Consider the following 18,648-nt stretch of genomic DNA (forward strand, 5'->3'; position numbering starts at 1 on the left):
CAGTGCAATTTCCAGCCAAAAAGCCTGCTGCAAACTGCTGGTGAGTAAGGCTCCCCCTCCACAGCAGCTGTCCTTTCACCGGACATCAAATGAAACAGCCAGCTGCCAAACTCTAAACAAGGTCACTGAGCAGACTGGAGCTGAGGTGAGACTGAACAGCATACAGAAAAAAAAATATGGCAGAAGAATTCCACTGGGATCCAATAAGATGAGCACACACTGCCCTTGTCTCATGGCATCTCATCTGCCAGTGTGGCCATGGGTGCCCGGCAAGAGGATGCTGAGCTCTGGATCCCTGTGGCAATAACAGGGTAGGAAGGGCTGGCCTCCTGGATGTAGGAAACTTGAGTCTGCAAGTGGCAGAAAGAAATATCTTTCATGGGTACATCACCTCCTGAAAGGTGAAGACTACGTGTCTGGGGCCTTACAAGGTTCAGGGTGCAAGCATGGTCCAGATTCAAGGTGTGCAGTAGAGTCCAGACTGATGGCTAGGACCAGAAACATAGAAAACCCACACATCAACCAGACAAAACTTCCAAAAACTAAAAGGGAATGGGAAGAAAACCCCATCAGCACCTGGTGAGGTTAGCATTGGTCCGTGGAAGGGTGCAGAGGGAACAGGGGCAACTTGTGGGGAGCAGCAGCCTGTGTGCTTACCAGATTTTGGCTATGAGCTGTGGTTATGCTGTATTATAGGATCTCCTGCTGTGCCCCTGCAGTCCCATGGTCACTTCTGACTGTGCCTCTTTTCCCTGTGCCATCAGTGGGGATTATCTTGAGCACATGGGACTAGAAAAGCCCTCCTAAACCCAGTCTGCTTCTATCTCAGCAAGCACGTGCTACAGAGCCTTTCGCAAATGAAATGCAGGCTATCTGAAGAATTTTGGCCTCCCCAGCTGGAAACTACTCTCTTACCCCCCTGCCCTCCTCTCCTCCAGAAAAAAAAAAACCTACAACTTTTCTCCCAATGACTGCCTGAGACTTCTCAGCTCCTTTCCCTGCCTTACTGGCTTAGGTGAAAGGCTCAGTGTGTCAGCCGCGTGCTGGAGTTGTCACGGCTCCTTGTAAGCACTCCATATATTACGAGGAGTGACTCCCACAAAGGCTTTGCACTTAAGATCCATGACAGTGTTTTCCAGCGCTGCCTTGTTGCTTCCAATTACCCTGACACGGAGCTGACGCAGAAACAAAGATCCATGCCTCCCATCCGGAGACTCGCTGGAAGCTTCCCCCCTGACACCCTCGTTCCCCATCCTCCTCGTGGATGAGTTACAGTACAAAGGAAAGAAAAAAAGCCTGCATCCTCCCCGGCCGCCTGCTTTGCTGAGCAGCCGGAAACTCACGCGTAAGGACGAAATATGTATGTACTGAGGCAGAACATGTCATATTGTTTAGATGTTAAGGGCAGGCAACAACGTAGGACGTGGCATGAATCACAGCTGCGGCTTGCCTGGAGGATGGGGTACCCCGCAAGTGGCAGCTGGTGCTGATTATCCGGAGGAGTTCTCCTTTTTTTTTTTAATTCTTCCCGTTATAATAGGATCCAGTAATTCATCCTCAGCATGGGCTGCACGTCTGTTCTCTCTGGAATATCCCAGGGATGGGTTAGCAATCCATCACAAGGAGATAGTGAGCTTTTCCCCTTCTTTGTTTTCCCCCAGGTGACTTCAGTGCAGCCAATGTATTTCTACCACCTGAGGCACACAGAGACTGTGGCCTGGTGTGTTCAATCTCCGAGAAGAGGCATCATTAAAACCAGTGTTTCTAATTAAATGAAACGGAAAGATGAGCAGATTGACAGGCAAGCAGAAAATGCAAGGAGTGGAGGTCTCACAAATGCCTTGCAGTGGAAAAAAAAAACCCTTCTCATATCACGGCAGCTCACACAATGCTATAATCCCCTATAATAAGATCAACTCTGCCTTAAACTGCAACTCAAATGATTGTCTCTCTTTCTTTCCACTGGCAATTTGCATCCTGAAAAGCATTAACAATTTGTGAAACCATGAGCAGATGGCCACAAAGGTACCTCCATCTCCTGAATGAAACATGGGGCTGCCTAGCACCGAACAACACAGCTGCCCAGGTGTCCAGAGCCAGAAGTGAGATGTTTCACACACCATTTGAAATTATGCTCTGGAAATGTAATGAGCAGCATCAAGCCAGGGGATTTTTCATTTTACTGGGTGGCAAAGTGAGCAGTGCAGTGATTCTGAATGCTGGTGGAATACACTTTGTACCAAATCTAATTGTATCAAATTTTAAATTTTTGGTATGTTTGCTTGTAAAAATTTTTTATCAAATTTAAAAATCTACAGTTCTATGAAATTTAAAGTGTCTGGTAAATATATTCATAAGCAACAAAGCATCTTCACATGTTGTAGTTGAAAATACTGCAGGTACTGCTAGATAGTGAGTTAGATGGATCCTTAACCCAACCCAACATAACAAAACACCCTTAAAAGAGCAATCTTTGTAAGGCCTTCCAGACAAATGCTCCAAAAGATCTGAAAATTCTAGCTTTTAGTCTTCATCGTGAGAAAAGATGTTAAAATGGGAGGTATAGAAACTGTCCCATCTTAACCTGCTCAGTTGTAAAAGAACACACGTATTTGTGTTGGGCTGGGTCAAGGATCCGCCTGACTTGGTATCTAGTGGTGGTAAAAATAGAGATTAAGGCAATTACACGACTACACTCCCAACTCCTAGCATTCCCATTTAATTCAACATATTTTCCCATACCCCATGTTATATTTTGGGGGCTCTAGCTTGACTAATGTACTGGATACAAACCTTTGGGGTGAAAGCGGGCAAGTCTCACCTGGGGCTTCTGAGAGCATCCCATTTCTCTCCACCACCTCCTCGGCTCGTTCATCTCTGCAGCCCTGCTCCCAGGTGTTGACAAAGTTGGCGTGTCCAGCCACAGTAGCTTTTCACCAATGGCTGCTAATACCTCAGCAACCCGTGCCATGTGGTTAGAAATGATTGCAGAGCTCTGTAGTTCATAAAAATTCCAAGATTATTAGTTTAATAATAAGTCTAGTCTTTCCATGTCAGTACATTATAGACCCCCGGCTAGGCGTTTTAAATCCAGGACTATGAGAGAATGTTGTAAAGTCTCCAGGCCACAAGCCTGTTTTTTTCTTTGAAAAAGAGGAAAATTAATAAGACAACCTAGAGAATGGGAATAAATCCAGGAGACAAAGCTAAAGAATGAGAGGGAAGGGAAGAAAAAAAAAAAAGAAAGAAAGAAAGCAAAGAAAGAAAGCAAAGGGTGGAAAAAAGCCAGAGGGAAAAAGATGGAGGCTGATAAATGGTTCTGTAGAAAGGCATATTGAAACTTTGTTTACAATCTCATGGTACCAAAGCGTGCGGTATTAATAGCCTTCGACACCTTGTAAACTCAGCAAAACTAATTTTGCAGAAAAGAAGTGCTTTCCCAGAAGTCTCCTCTTTCTTGCCTAACACACATTTTCGAGGGCTGACATGTCCCCTTTCATCAAGACAGCGGCAAGGAAGTTGGAAGTTTTGCCAGGATGCCTGGGGTAATGCCCCGCGTGCTCCTGCAAAGACAAAACACAAAAACATCAGATTTTTAATGACCCCGACAGCCCCATAACACTCTGCTGGGACAGTGGGTCCACAGGAGAGCTCGTACACTCCACTTGTGAGGCAGGCAGGCATTATTATCCCAGTCCAACAGCGGATGAATTGTCAGCTCTACCAAATGTGTAGAGTCAGACCCCATCCAAGGTCTCTGTTCATGCAAACTCTTCACCTCATGCCAAGGCATGGAAGAACCTACGTATTTTAGCATCCCCATGGGAAGAAAACATCTTTGGGTCAACCCTACCCACATGTGATATTCCCCTAAAGAACAGAAGCCTCATTTCCCCCTTACCAGTGACTGTGATGGTCAGCAGAGAGCAGAGAAAGGTGACTTCTAAGGTGCCATCCCTGCAGATCCTGAGGATGGATGTGCACACGGATGAAACAAAAGGGATTTGGGATGAGCTGATGGCCTTATTCAGGAACACCAGCGACAGGGGCAGAGTAAGGAATGGGAATAGTTTTAAATCAAAGCTTTCAGCTAGAAACTCACTTTTTCCCCCCAAATGAAATATTTTACATATTTCCCTGTTAACATTTTCTGTGTTATTTTTTTTGTTTTGTTTTGTTTTGTTTTGTTTTTAAGGGGTGGGCAGAAAATTCATCTGATCGCTCTTGAAATTTTCCATTCGTCCTGCTCCAATGAATATTTCCTTATACATTATGAAACACCATTAGAAAAAGAACAAGAAAATCTACCCCGGATTAGCAGGAATGGCAACCATCTGCAATGAGGGAAACGGAAAACAAGGGTCCCATCAGAAGCTGGTAAAGAAGGATTACCCCCTTCTGTCCTCCCCAGGCTTGTGGTGATCACTTACTCCAAGGCTGATATGTGTTTGTCTTTGGTTTTGAGCTTCTATTTTTCTGTGGAGCTGAGAAATCCTGAAGCTGAGAAATCCTTCTCTCTGAAGCTTCACCTAAAGAAGTAAATTTTATCAAAAAAAAAAAAAAAATAGAAAAAAGGTTGAGTTTGAGGGGATGCTCTTTGTGTGCCTCCCTCTTCCAGACCAGGGGACAAAGTCACCGGGCACTTGGTTAAAGAAGGAGCTCCCCTCGAGATGCCTCCTTTCAAAAGACAAGGGGCTGATTCCAGGAAGCTGTCAGGAGAGCCAGTTTATGGGCCCCTGTCAGCCTCCAGTTACAGGTCATTCTCACCTCCTACTGCTGGTAACCTGAGCTGGAGCTCCCCAAAGAGAGTGAGATTAGCTGACAGCCGTGAAAGTCAGCCTGGGAGCATGACCTGGTCGTGCTGCCTCTGCCACATTCGCCCTCCCTCTGGCTCTGTCACCCAGCTGCTGGCAGCTGATCTCACATTGCTGATCTATGTCTCAGAACATGCAATTTTATTTTTTCTTTCTTTCCCAGTGAAGTTTGGTGATGCTGGTGACTTTCTGACCCTTTTGGTAGCACGGTGACTGATCAAGACCAAAATCAACGAAAACAAAACAAGGCAAAACCCATCGTTCCCCACTCCCCAGCTCTCTGAAGGTCAAGGGCAGTCCTGCAGAGTTACAGCTCCCCTTCCCTCCAGCCCTGCAGCATCACAACAGGCTCTGCTCTGCAACAAGCTTGGCTCGGCAGGCAGGAGACATACCAGTTGCTGGGTTGAAAGGTTCTTGCACAAACTGGATCAGCTGAGTCCTTTTCCAACTGGAAAGATCATCGCAGGGGCTTAGTGGTTCGCTGGTGAGAACCAAAACAAACAAGCAAGAAACTCTGCAGAGCCCTCCCCTCCATGTGGAACCTTAATCCAGATACTCGTCTGGCTTCAGTGATGCTGAAGAGTTGGCCCAGACTTGGCAGCAGAAAGCGTGCGTTTGATGGAAAGTCATAACCATGGCCCACATGCTGACTCAGCAAGAGCATTCAGTTCTTCTGCCAGCTCTTGGGACGCTGGCTTGATTAACAAGTACATTGGGCTGGCTGTGTGTTCATTAAACAATGTCTACATGTGCTTGCTGTCACCACATGGGCAGCGGATTCTCTCATGACAGAGAGAAGCAACATGAAACACGCAGGAAAGAGTTCATCCAGTGCATCTGTAGCAGCACAGTGCGATCAGCCTCAATGCTCAGCTTTGTTTTGCCAGCATAGGACAGGATTGTGCCCCTAGCAGAGGTTAGGTGGAGAGAAGAGCATGAGAGAAGAACCCTGGTCATGGAAAAGACGTTGGGTTAGAAGCTAGATAACTTTTGGCTTGCAAAATCCCAACAGGGTAGGATAGGTTTGAGGTCCTTTTAAGCTGCTTGTCCTTTTCAAAAGGAGTCCCAGCGTTGACTGTTGCAAAACCATGAGGTTTGCAAGAAAACTGTAAAAAACATAAGAAGATTAAACCATTCAATCTGCTCCCAGTAATAATGTAAACATGAGTCTCTAACAGGACATACATGCTTCCACTCTTCAGCTCCAACACAGATGATATTTGTTTATTTTTGAGGGTGGGGGGGAGACTATATGGGAAACAGAGATTTCCAGCCTTCTGAGAACTGACCTGATGAAACTGGGAAGGCATCCAAAGGCATCTGCCGTGTCAGTGGAGGGTGAAGGAGGAGGTTTGGGGAGCTTTTGGAGTGCAGACCTGATTGAGCAAGACTTCCACGGGGCTGCTGGGATGTATAGATCAAGGGCAGCACAATAGGCTTGTGGCTTCTCCCACCTGCCTAAGACCTGGCATCCAGCTTGACAATGGTGAAGCCGATTCTCTCACAAAGGATTTGAGACAAAGACACGCCGGGTTTAGCTTTTAATGAGATGCTTGCTAAATGTTACTGGAATACGAACTGATGAGAAACACATTGGTGTCTAACTGGCAATAGGGATTTATCTGTGGCTGTTCTTACAGTCAAGAGCTAACATTTCTGAGAAACAATCCTTGCATGGTCCTGAATTTCAGCACAGGGTCAGACTGGGTATTGGTGATATTCTGCTGGCCAGACTGGGAACAGGGCTTCCACCTCATCCCAAATGAAGTTGCTCAGCCTCTGTTTTCTCTTCAGTTAAGAAGGAGGAGAAAACAAAATATATTTGTTAGGTGCTCTAAACCTGCATCCTTTGGAGCTGAAACAGAGGAGGGAGGGGATTCAAACATTGAAAAGTTTCATCAGTCTCCCTGTAGATATCCAGGAGCCTCTAACTAATTTTGGATTGACACACTTTGGCCATGTAGTAGTCAAATATCACTGACTCTAAAAAACCATCCTCTCTCTTTCTTTGCTGCAAGGCCCCAAAACTTCACATTTGGAGCTGAGATCCTATACTCTAGGTCAAGAAGGAGGACCCAGGGAGCTATAGGCTGGTTAGCCTCTCCATGATTTCTGGGAAGGTGACAGAACAGCTAATCCTGGAAACTATTTCCAGGTACATGAAGGAGAAGAAAACCATCACAGCACAGGCTGCCCAGAGAGGGGCTGGGGGCTCCTCCTTGGGGATCTCCAGCAGCTGCCTGGATGCGGGGCTGGGCCCCCTGCTTGGGGTGGTCCTGCTGGAGTAGGGCTGGTACCAGATGACCTCCAGAGTTCCCTGCCAACAGCAATTCTGTGATTCTGTGATTCGGAGACATACTTTAATGAGAAATATGGAACCCACTGTGAGACTTGTCCTCTTCACACAGACTTCCTCTGAAGCCCATGGTATTGATGATTCTGAGCAAGGGGACTGTATAACTTCAGGTTATATAGCACCATTTAAGCTGGCATGAATTCAGATCTTCCGTCCTGCCCAAAGACTATTGCACTCAACTCTACAGTCATTAGACTGTGTGGAGCTTTTAACCTAAAGCCTATCTTTTATTATCCTTTGCCTTTCTTTTGACTTACATGGAAGATGAGTTTCTAATCTTTTAAAATGAGTTTCTAATCTTTTCTCAACAAACATTGGCAGTGACCCCATTTTCTTTGATAGGCTCAAAATCAGGATGGGTCAGAGAGATTGGGTATCACCACCTCCTCACACCTAGATAGGGATGTAATCAGCTAATAAACTTTTAACTCAAAATCTATCCTTTACATCTATTTATGTTAAAAATATCCTCACAAAGCTTATCTCCCATTTTGGTGATTTCCTGCACACTGTGAAATGTGCTGGGTTTCAGAGCAAAGGAGCTCATAGACCCCTTCAACAGCAAGAAGCTGTTGTAGAGCTCCAGAAACATGCAACCCAAAAGAACCTGGAAACTGTAGCTTCAAGTCATTGCTATCTCTTTCCCACAGTTCCTGTCTCAAAAGGAGCCTGGAAAATATGCTGAAGAGGACCTGGCAATGTCCCTGAAATCACCCATGTCTTCAGTCCTTAAAGACACCCATAAACTGCAGGAACATGTGTGGCTGAGAGGAGCTTAGGGGCTCAGCTCCACAGCAGTAGATTTGCCCAAAAAGTGGAATCTTGGAAGATGAGGGCTCCTCTCTCAACCCCTCAGGTGAAAAAGCAAGCAAGATGAGCTAGAAACATGCCAACTTTCCATCAGGTCCTTGATAAAATCCAACTGTCTCTATGAATCATTTAGATTTCAGCTGTGGGTAGGTTACATTGTCATGGCGGGAGGTATGGATAAAACTGAGGCAAAAAGAAACAAACCAACAATCTCTTGTAAACAGGAAAAAAAATAGGAAAGAAAGAAAATCTGAGGATTTAAAGGGAAATAATTATTGCTGGACCCAACCCAGGTCATTTATCTAAAATCCCACATACCTTGGGGGCCTTCATCTGAAAAATGTCTAGCTTTTTTTCCTGTTGTTTTAACCAGACTGAAGCCTACAAGACAAAGATTTGAGACACTAATAACTGTGGCTGATTTCTGCCTGGATTTGTTTCAGCCCTCTGTCTCTTAATGCTAACCAGCAAAACGAGAAATAATTAATAACACTCAAAATTCTCCACACTGAGCGCGAAGTGCCATTGTTTCCTTCACATTCCTTGTGCTGATTCTGCAGGGCCCCAACCCAGCAAAGCAATCAAATACATGTGTAACACTGACAGCCTGACTAGCAGCTTTGGCTCCAAGGAGCTCGAGGCTAGTATTTCATCCAAAAAGGTGCTGGGCTATTAGTTGACTAACCGTATGGATGTCTTGAACAGGTTCTTGCCTTGACCTTGAGTATGACCATTAGTGATGATGTTTGATGTGGGCTTACGTATTTCCAAAGCTGGACATGATCATCTAGCCCTGAAGCTTTAGATGAGCTTCCAGAATCATTTCAATGAGGGTATTGGTTGATACAGAAAGGGTTGTGGGTTCTTCTGCAAAGTTACTCTTAGGCTGTGTCTAAATTGTTAAATCATGCAGCGCCTAGGATTATCCCCAGGCATGAGAGCTCCCTGCTCCAAATGGTGTAATTTTTGAGATGCTTTTGGCACCAATTGGGTCTGGACCACTGGACCACTCCATGGACACATCCCAGGCATGGCTCAGGGGGTTGCCTGTTCTCAACAGGCAATTTGGATGCAGCCACCTGGTTTTAGACAGCCTGAAGGAGCAGCAGGATGGACACGAGACCTTTCTTGATGTTTGGTTTTGGGGCTAGAGAGCAGTGCTAGGCATGTCTAGAGTACTAGTGTAGACCCACTGACTGAATCTCTCTCTTACCCCATCCGTTACCCAGTGGGAACATATCTTGTGGCAGAGATGTTTATAAACCTTCATCCATCTGGAAGTCATTATCTCAAAATGAAGTTTATTTGAAGAAATTGTATTAAATGATTACATGTTATTTTTACCTCAGCTAGAAAGCAAACTGTTGTGCCATTGCAGAGAGCCTCTCTTTGGTCCAGATTTGTTTTAATATTTTATCTAGACTATCAGCATCGGGGTATGGCAGCTAATTTGGCTGCTTTTCTATAGTTGTCTGATGGTCGGACATAATTTATTAAGAGCTTGACTCTTTATTTAGGTTTATTTGTTACTGTTTCTCTTCTCCATCTTCTGTTAGGTCTGCCTATTGACCATCTAAATTGTCTCTTTATTTACTTTCTGCATTTTGCAGCAAAGATTTGAAACACATATTAAAGTCCAGAAAGGAGAGAGAACAAGGCAGCGAAAAAATACCCCAGATAGGTTGCCAAAATATTGTCACTTGTGTTGTGTACTGGGAAAAAGCTGGACTAGACAGTTGTGGGGCTGATCCTGCTCTCAGCAAAAGAAAACAAGAAAAAACGAGAAGGACTCAAGCAGGGCAGTAAACATCAGCAAATGCATAGATTTGCAGACCAGAGATGGACTTTAAGGATCATGCAATCTTACTGCACAACTCCAAGCCACTGATGGGTAATTCATGGTCAAGCAAAGCCATGCCTTTTGAAGGGAAAAGTAGTTGCTTGATTTAAGTAACTTAGCTAGTGGGGAGTCTGTCCAGCGTCTGGATTTATGTCAAATTTTGGCTCATCGCCTCACACGTACCACTTCTGCAGCCTTCCCCTACCCATCTGCACAACTGAACCCTTGTGAAGTAACCTCTTTTTCTCTGCTCTTGATAAATGCCATCTCATCTTGCTGATATCCATCCTCCACGAGGACTGCTTTGATCACGTCTCTTCCTCCCCAAACAGCTCTTCTCGGATTCCCCCATCTGTGCAGCATCCGACCTAAGGCTCCTCCTTTCGGTTTCAAAGCCTGTCATCCCTCAGTCAGCTTTGGATTTCCCCAATGCCAGGTTTTGCATCTGCTGCCCTTCCCAGCTTTCTCAAAAAAATATTCCTCTCTCTTAGCCAGAGCCTGGATTCATCAAGGCTCATGAGCAACTAAAGTTCAAGAGACGGCACGACTCAAGTGCTCTGACATCTGGGGCCAGTAGGAGCCCCCCGCCCCTCCCGGGTTGAATCTAAAGAAGATAAAAGTGAGAGCTTTTGGGGCCCCTGCAGCAAAGGGGCACCATAAGTGAGTGTGAACATGAGGCCCAAGACATGAAAAAGTTGTGAAGCGGCTGACCTCCTGATATTTAGAAGTAGTTTTAAACTGTAAGACGTTTAGTGTGCTTCCTTGCTATGTATCATTGTTCCCCACTATACATCTGCCAGCTATGTTTTTGTTATTTTAAAGGTTGGAAGACCATGACATTTTTCTTTTTTTTCCCTTGCACATTATAAATTTCACCCTAGTATTATGTCAAAGACCAGAAACGGTGATGTGTGGACAATCTCCTGTGCTGTGTTTGCACCACTACCAGCACAGCGGGCAACTTCTGCTGTATATAAAAAACAAACTACAACTTTCTGCTTTCATACCCCTTGGCCATATTTCCGCCACTCCTCGGTGATTCCTTAACTCCTTAGTTCAATTCCTTTAACAAGCAGGATAAATGTCAGCCAGATCCTGTGATTTGTATACGTTCAAAGTTTCCAAGCCCATCCTTATCAGCTTAATTTTTCCTCTTTATTTTTCTTGCTAATGACATATTTGGAAAGGAATTCCATATTCTGGCAGGTTTAGAGGCATTTATTAATTACATCCTGCTCTTTGTTTATTAATGAGCCTGCGATCTCATTTTCCCCCCTTATAATTGTAGAGGGCTTTTATTTCCCTTAGCCCTCGCACGCTTTACATTAGCTCATAAACGTTTCCTTTCTTATGCCCAGAGATTTTCACTATTAGTTTAATTGACCGATGGCTCATCTGAAGTAGGGAACTGACTCATGGTGCACTAGAGCTGTCAGCAAGTGGACTAATTGTTAATACAAGCACCGCGGGCAAGCCCAGCTAAGCATGGGAGAGAGAAAAGAAATTCAAAAAAGCTGGGTTCCTCCTGTGTGCTTGCACAGCACCTAGTACAACATAGGCCAGAGTTGCCCCGAAGTTTGCTTGGTGTTACCAAAATAGAAGTAAAAATAAATGGTGATGTATGAAAAAGATGGGGAAGTGTTTCCACAAAAGCACTGTCTAGCTGCTTCCATTCTCCAAGTTTGCAGATGACCCGTTTTCCACGTGATGTTGCAAATTCTTCTGACGGAAATCCCAGGTGCCGTTTTGGAACCAAGTTTCTTTGAGTTGAAAGAAGGAGATCATCGATGAAAATACATCGATGATCAAGGTTGCTGCTGCAGGGGTGGTGGGCACTGAGAAAGCTCTTGTGAAATGAAGACTACAGATGAAAAAGGACGGCACTGCCTCAGATCAGGAGTCTCTCCGGTGATGGGTAATTGCAAATGGGATAACCATGATGCCAGGAACTGGCAGAAGAAGAGATTTTCCACCAGCTCCCAACCAAGGACCCCCTGGGCACATCAGCTATGCATTCACACACTTGCCCATGTGAGATGAAGCCATGGGTGCCCTGACCTGGGTCCATCAGTGAGGCAGGGTGGAGCTGTGCTTCCCTGCACAAGGATGGAAAGCCCCAGCTTAATGCAACTCCTCATCCTCCTCGCCATCAGGAGGACAACAGTTTGGAAGTCAGAGTCAGATCTCACTTCAGGGGCATCTCTGCTTAGGTTGGCTTTGTCCCTTTTCAAGAAGAGGTGAGTAAATGCATCTGGGAGGATGCATGGAGCTGGCGTACAGCAGTTGGGGGCCCAGGGTGAAAATGGGGAGAGAACTGGTCAATCTGTCACTCTGCTTTGTTGATTTTTCCTCTCCATCCTTCCCATGACCTCTCTGGCCTTCTCCAGATGTGTCATGTCTTATTCAATGAGCTTCAGACAAACACGAGCTCCTACATCAGGATCCTCCACCATCAAGATGGAGCAACCCAAGAAAACCCTTTATGCAGCCCCAAAAATGCCTTTAATGTACCACAAGAGCTGGGACAATGACTTCCTTGGCTGAGCATCCAGCATGTCAAAGGAGACACAGCTTTGGGAGTCTGCTCTTCTGCCTGTTTTTCTCTCCCTCGGCCACGAGCTTCCTCCTTCCGTCTACCCCTTTGATTTATCGTACTTTTGCACTTCTGAGCACCTGGAAAGTGTTTTTGTCCCATTAATTTTGCCTTGGAAGTTTCAATGCTTCCCAGAAGAAAAATAAATCATCCAGGCTGGGAAGATGTGCCCCACACAGCCTCCTCCCTTGTCTGGGTTCCCTCCTATTCTGCCTTCCACTTTCTTTTCCCTCCTACTGTTCCCTTCCCGTTCCTCTGAGAGGGAAGAGGGGGTGATAAATGTGCCACGCAAGGTATGAACTCCACATACCAGGAGCAACGAGGTAATCTTATCTGCCCAAACATAATCTTGCTGAGCATGTAAATAAAGCTTTCTGCACCCAGCACATTTCCAGTTGCTGCAGATGACACCTGTGGTCCCAGGAGATAGGACACCTGGCTGGAGAGGTCTAAACCCTGCAGGCATCTCCCTCCACTTCTAAAACTTTTGGTCCTCACAAAAGGTGTTTGAAACACCTCTGGATGGCCAGTATTGGGCTGAAATTGCATTTCCTTTAACCCAAAGGTCTCAAGTCTCTCTTTGCAGTATTATTTCTCCTATGAACCCCTCAGGTCACCTCCTAGCTTGACATCTTTCTCCTTGCAATGAACTTATCTATGGTAGCACACACTGCACAGAGGACAAACCCCAAATCAGGCCTTTTCCCAGTTTATCATGGAGAGGGACATAGCACTAAAATGTCTGTACTGTTGGTTTCTGTGGCCACTGTCATGCCCCAGCCCCAGTCCTCCTAGAACTTGCTAAAATTGTGCTGTGTAAGGTTAAATACTGCTGATATCTTCTGCCAGGATAAATCCTTTGTTTTAGGATGTTTACTAAAGATTTTATGTTGGGATTTTGTAATATCCTCCCTTCCCATACTACTTGGAGAACTCATTTAAATTTCTTCCAGTGATGAGTACAAGATGGACAGATTAGATACACTTGCCACTAAAGGAACTGCATTGAAAGCTATGAAAAAATCATAGCCCCTTCCCCTTCCCCTTCCCCTTCCCCTTTCCCTTCCCCTTCCCCTTCCTCTTCCCCTTCCCCTTCCCCTTCCCCTTCCCCTTCCCCTTCCCCTTCCCCTTCCCCTTCCCCTTCCCCTTCCCCTTCCCCTTCCCCTTCCCCTTCCCCTTCCCCTTCCCCTTCCCCTTCCCCTTCCCCTTCCCCTTCCTCTTCCCTTTTCCCATTATGTTCATTTTAAAGATAGTTTCAAAGCCCAAGAGTCAAGCCTGGTTTAAAGTTTTCCACTACTCACTTCTTCTGCATTCAGTACAGGAAATACAGGGGGGAACCACTCAGGAGTTTACTGTACAATTTTATTATGTAACTTTCTTTTTTCTTTTTCCTAGGAATTAGATTTATGTGGCCATTCAGACTGTCATCTATCTGTCCCCCATGGACTTCTCCACTTGTTGACTTTTCAGCCCTCTTTGACAGAAAGCTGAAGTTTCTAAAGAAATTACGTTCTTATTTTTTGCTAAAATAAAGATCCGGAGCAAGGAATGACTTCAGTTTAAATAGTTAATTTCTTAATAATTTTTATCCTATTAGCTGATTGTTATATGGCAAATGTTCTACATATGAAATCACAGTAGAGAAGTATGAGAAAAGCAAAGGAATTCTAGAGATGTAACAGAAGACAACAGAAAATATTAAAATAAATCAGTTTAGCAAGCAATCAACCTTGAGACATAAATCTATAAATACCAGACTGTTCTTACTGCCATTCTTTGTTCTCTTGGTTTCTGTGTGAATCTGAAACTGCTGAAACCCTGCTAGAAAGGTGATTTCCTCTGGTATTTCTAGTCTTGAAATATCTGAGTAAGAAAGCATTGGCAATTCTTCCAGAAAGCACATTTTGACATCGTTTCCTGTTGTTTCACATGCTGCAACCCCTAGGTGCAGTGCATACTTGGCCCAGAACAGAGGCCAGAGACAGTCTGTGGTGCCTTCAGAACCATAATCCCTCCTAAAAGTGACATCTATCCAGAAAATGTAGGATGCAGCCCTCCAGACTGCAGGCTTGAATTGCTAGGTGATGTCACCAAAAGCATATTTAGGACATAACTCATCTCAGCCTAGACTTTGTCTCAGTAATTTAAATTAATTGCATCACCAAGTGCCTGTTTCTCTCCCTTATACCAAATATAAAAGTAATAAAGGTAAATGAGACTAAAATAATAATAATAATAATAATAATAATAATAATAATAATAATAATAATAATAAAGAATAATAAAAAAGAGCAATCATTCCAACAGGAAAACTGTAAGAAAAACACATTTTCTTGATTCCTGCTGCCCTTGAGAAGTTAGAGCACAGCATTCAAGACCATCAGACAGAAGAGTCCTGTCCAATTCCAGAAGCACAGCTCAACAGAACCTCATTTTAAAGGATTTACTGGGGTGAAACCAGCCTGGGAGAGTGAAAAAGCAGTTGAGTGTATTTTATGAAACAAGATGAGCATGAGTGCTCTACATGCAGTGCTGTGAAGTGTCTGAAGACGGAGGAAATTCGGATCCAGAGGGACGAGGGGAGTGCGGTAGGTTGCATGTCGACGGGGGTGCTATAACAACTCTACTTACACACTACATTGCTAAGGAGATCCACTTGGGAAAGCACAATAAATAACACGACTACTTAATAGCTCTGTAGTGCCTTTCATCCAAATATCTCCAAACACTGTGCAAACATTTGTTAGAACTGCCGCTAACCCCGGGCAAAGTCACACTATCTTTGCCACACGGCAGATAAGGAAATTGAGGTTACGTTATTTCCAGGAGCTTGTGACAGGGGCCAACGTAAAAAGCCAAGGGTCTTGCCACCTCTTCGCCTTTGCCCCATGGGAATGCTGGAAAAATGGAAATGGAGATCTGAGTCCTTGGTAAGCCCGTGCTAGGTCAAGGGGCCACCCAATGGTGGCTTCCTTTGCTCCTCCAGAGGGGCTAAGTTGAACTATAATGCAGAGAAAAAATGGAAGATACTAAGAGGAAAAGTGAAGAAATTATATATTGGAAGCATTTTTTTTTTCAATGCATATGTTTATAAACGCTTGGATAACTGAAATCTTGAAAGCAACCTAAAGAAGTGTTCCCTTTGGCTCCACCACCTTATCATGGCTCAGGCTAAGGAAGAATGAGCTTCCTCCTTTCATAGAAGGGAAAAATACATCTGCGCAGCAAACTTGGGGTGTTTTCCTCAACCTACACCTACAGGACACCAATGTCATCCTATATCAGGAGCTGGAGACTGTGGGGGATGCTTTAGGGCATCAGCTTGCACTAGAAGTCTGTAAGCAGATAGAAGAGCCCTTGAGGTCTCAACAAGGTGTCTGGACTCTGCTGTAGCACAACGAAAGAAGAGGCAGGCCTGGATCATGGGTTATCCAACCCAACCCTGGGATCAGATGAAGAAGCCGAGGTGAGGCTGATCCTTCCCACTGACTTTAGCAGGTGTCTAGATGATGAGCTCAGGTGTCAACCACTACACTGAAGACACCTAAACTTGGGCAGATGACTCATACCTTACACAGCAGAGACAGGACTGCAATTAGAGTGTCTAAATAAGAGTGACTGTGAGCTGAGGAGCACCTTTGTCTTCCACACAAATCACCAGGAGCTGAGCAAAACTCTTTGCAGCCCCCAGGATGGGGTGCATCCATGAGACACAGCCTCCCTTTGTCTAACAGCGATGCCAAGATCTGGGTGAGCAACAAGCTGTGAACACCAGTCCGTTTGCTCAAAGCGATGATAGTCCTCCCCTGCCAAGCCCCCACTGTAATGAAAGAGTCTGCTAACTGTAAATTGTTATTTTTTTATGGAAAAAAAAAAAAAGGAGGAATTCGGATTGTTATGTTTTCCGACCTACAGCTAGCAACACCCTCCCCCCCCCCCTTCTCCCTTTGCAACTCTAAAGCGTTGATGTTAGTGTAACATAAGATGCTGAGGAAGCGATTCCTCACAAATATTATGATGGGGTTGTCATGTTGCGGTCCACGTGGGGTGATATATGGCCTGAACAACAAACTGCCCTGCTGGGCCCCAGCCCCAAAAAACAAGGCTGCCTCTCCCGGCACGCTTGGAGCCGGTCTCCTCTGCACATGCCGGGGGCTGTTTCTTCAAAGTGGCTCCTTCAGGGACCACGAGGGAGGAGGGATGGAGGTGTGAGAAGAACAAACAGTCCTCTCCCAGGGATGCGATGACCCATTATGGTTCCCTTTAAATCAAGCAGCAAAAGGCCACTGACGGGCTCTTTGGCTGAAGAAGCTCGGCCCAAAGGGGGCAAAGAGGAGAGGGAGGCTCGTGATTGTTTGTGTACGGGTGGAGATTTATTTGGGAGGCAAAGGGAGTTTCCCCCATCCTTTTTTTACTAAATAGCATGTGATTTTAACCCCACCCTGCATGCACCTTCCAGGAAGGTCTGTGTACTCCTCTGTGGAGGAGTTGAACAGCCCAGAGAAGACAAACTGACAATTTTATGCTCGGTTCAGGCTCAAAAGAAGCATCAGAGCTCCGGCATCTCTTAAAAACGGAGACACCTGCTTCGATGATATCCATGTCCAAGTCCGGGGGAGCTTTATGGGAATGTCTCCCACTGAGAAACAACTGCAAAACTCCCCCCAAACAATGAATATCAGCTCTTCCAAGACTGGCTATAAACCTGTAGCCTTGTCCAACTTCTTTTTATGTTTGTAGAAAAAAAAAAAAGGAAGGAAGAAAAATCCCAGAGCCCATCTGCTTGTCTCCTGCCTCCTCCTGGGGAAGATTCCCACCCCTGGAGTTTATTTCTCTTCTCCGGGACCAGGCTTTTGATTTGGCAGCTTGCAGATCACGTCCAGCCTGCCAGACAGCACGATGGAGTCCTCCACGTAGGCTCAGAGCAGACAGCTTGGGGAGCTACAATGAAGGTCCCATAATGCTGAAATCCAGTCTTTTTGAAGTATGGCATGGGATCAGGGATAGTCCCCAGCTGCCACAGTGCCCCTGGAGCCTTTCCAGGGTATAATGACACCCCTGGGTAGCAACCCAAGCCCACCTGGGAGAACCACAGCATTATGGAGAATCTTCCCACTTGTAGTTGAATCAAGACACCAAAACCCTTGTTTTTATCCCAGGACCACCATGACTGTGTTTCAGCAGGCGCCCCAAGCAGGACCAGGCTGCTGGTGCTGTAAAGATGCATAAAAAAGCTGTGGTGCCTCTCCCCGTGGCTCAGGCATTCCTCCGGCTGCTGGTGCCTTTGAGCTGTGAAATTCCCTCCCATGGGAACCCTCCGAAAGCAGAGCATTTGTGCAGCAGGCTTCTCCGAGAGCACATTTTCTCCAGAGGCACGCATATCTGGGGACTTTGCTGCTTTGGGAACTTTCAGGAGCTAGCAATGCCCTGGTCTCACTTATCCTTGTCCTATGGCATATTATGGCTGATGTTTGGTATTAATGTGTGCTATAGGATGATTAGAGAGAGCAAAGAGTAAATGTTCTTTGCACTGGGACCCTGTTGAAAAGTTGCCTGTGGAAACAAGGAACTGAATTCAGCGATACACCTTGCAAATTTAAATCTCCAGTCCCAAGTTTCTCTGCTTCCCTCTCCATAGTGAGGGTCAAACCCACTGCACGTCCCCTCTGAAAGCACCCAGTGCCATCAAAGGGCCTTCCCTGGGAGCCTTCCCTATCTACGCCTACCCCAAAGGAAAGGGGAAGACCACCCTAGGACAACCCTTGCTGGGAATCCAGTTCTCCCGTCACTTCCAGTGCAGCAGAACAACCCCAGCTCAGTGGTTTGCCTTGCAATTGATGTTTTCCATGCCATATAGACAAGGTCTCTGCCAAGAAAATAATTAGGCACTGGCATGGAGGCAGCCCTGTGGGGAGCACGCAAATTCTTCCCATTTACAGAGTCTATGCGCAAAGACTCCAGATCTGAAACGGAGATGGGCCTAATTCCCGCTCCACAGAGATTTGCCATTTACAATCCTTTCTCAGGTCGTAATCAGAAGCTCACAGATCCCTGCTATGCCAAGACACAGCCCCGCAGTGCTCCCTGTGGCTTCTCCCGCTTGTGGGGCCGTTCACGGGCCAAGCACGCTGACACTCCCTGGTGTCTAAGCTGGTCAAATCACACATAAACCCAGCTCTCCATCAAGGTACAGCCAACACTACTTGCAGACACGCTGCGGAGATATTAAACCTCC

General features: G+C 45.6%; 1 long non-coding RNA gene across 2 annotated transcripts; it reads right to left on the bottom strand.

Annotated features, from left to right (window-relative positions):
* Nucleotides 1-2,231: 2,231 nt before the first annotated feature.
* Nucleotides 2,232-7,312, bottom strand: LOC119716761 (uncharacterized). Of its 2 annotated transcripts, none has more exons than XR_005265374.2 (3): nt 5,207-7,312; nt 4,431-4,529; nt 2,232-3,563 (listed from the first exon to the last, which is right to left on the bottom strand). It is a non-coding gene; the product is annotated as an uncharacterized lncRNA (long non-coding RNA). The 2 variants fall into 2 exon arrangements; XR_011806590.1 differs by having other exon boundaries at nt 3,902-4,529.
* Nucleotides 7,313-18,648: the final 11,336 nt, after the last annotated feature.

The sequence above is a fragment of the Anas platyrhynchos genome, chromosome 1 (genome assembly GCF_047663525.1).
Source record: "Anas platyrhynchos isolate ZD024472 breed Pekin duck chromosome 1, IASCAAS_PekinDuck_T2T, whole genome shotgun sequence".
In the NCBI taxonomy this organism is placed as follows: Eukaryota; Metazoa; Chordata; class Aves; order Anseriformes; family Anatidae; genus Anas; species Anas platyrhynchos.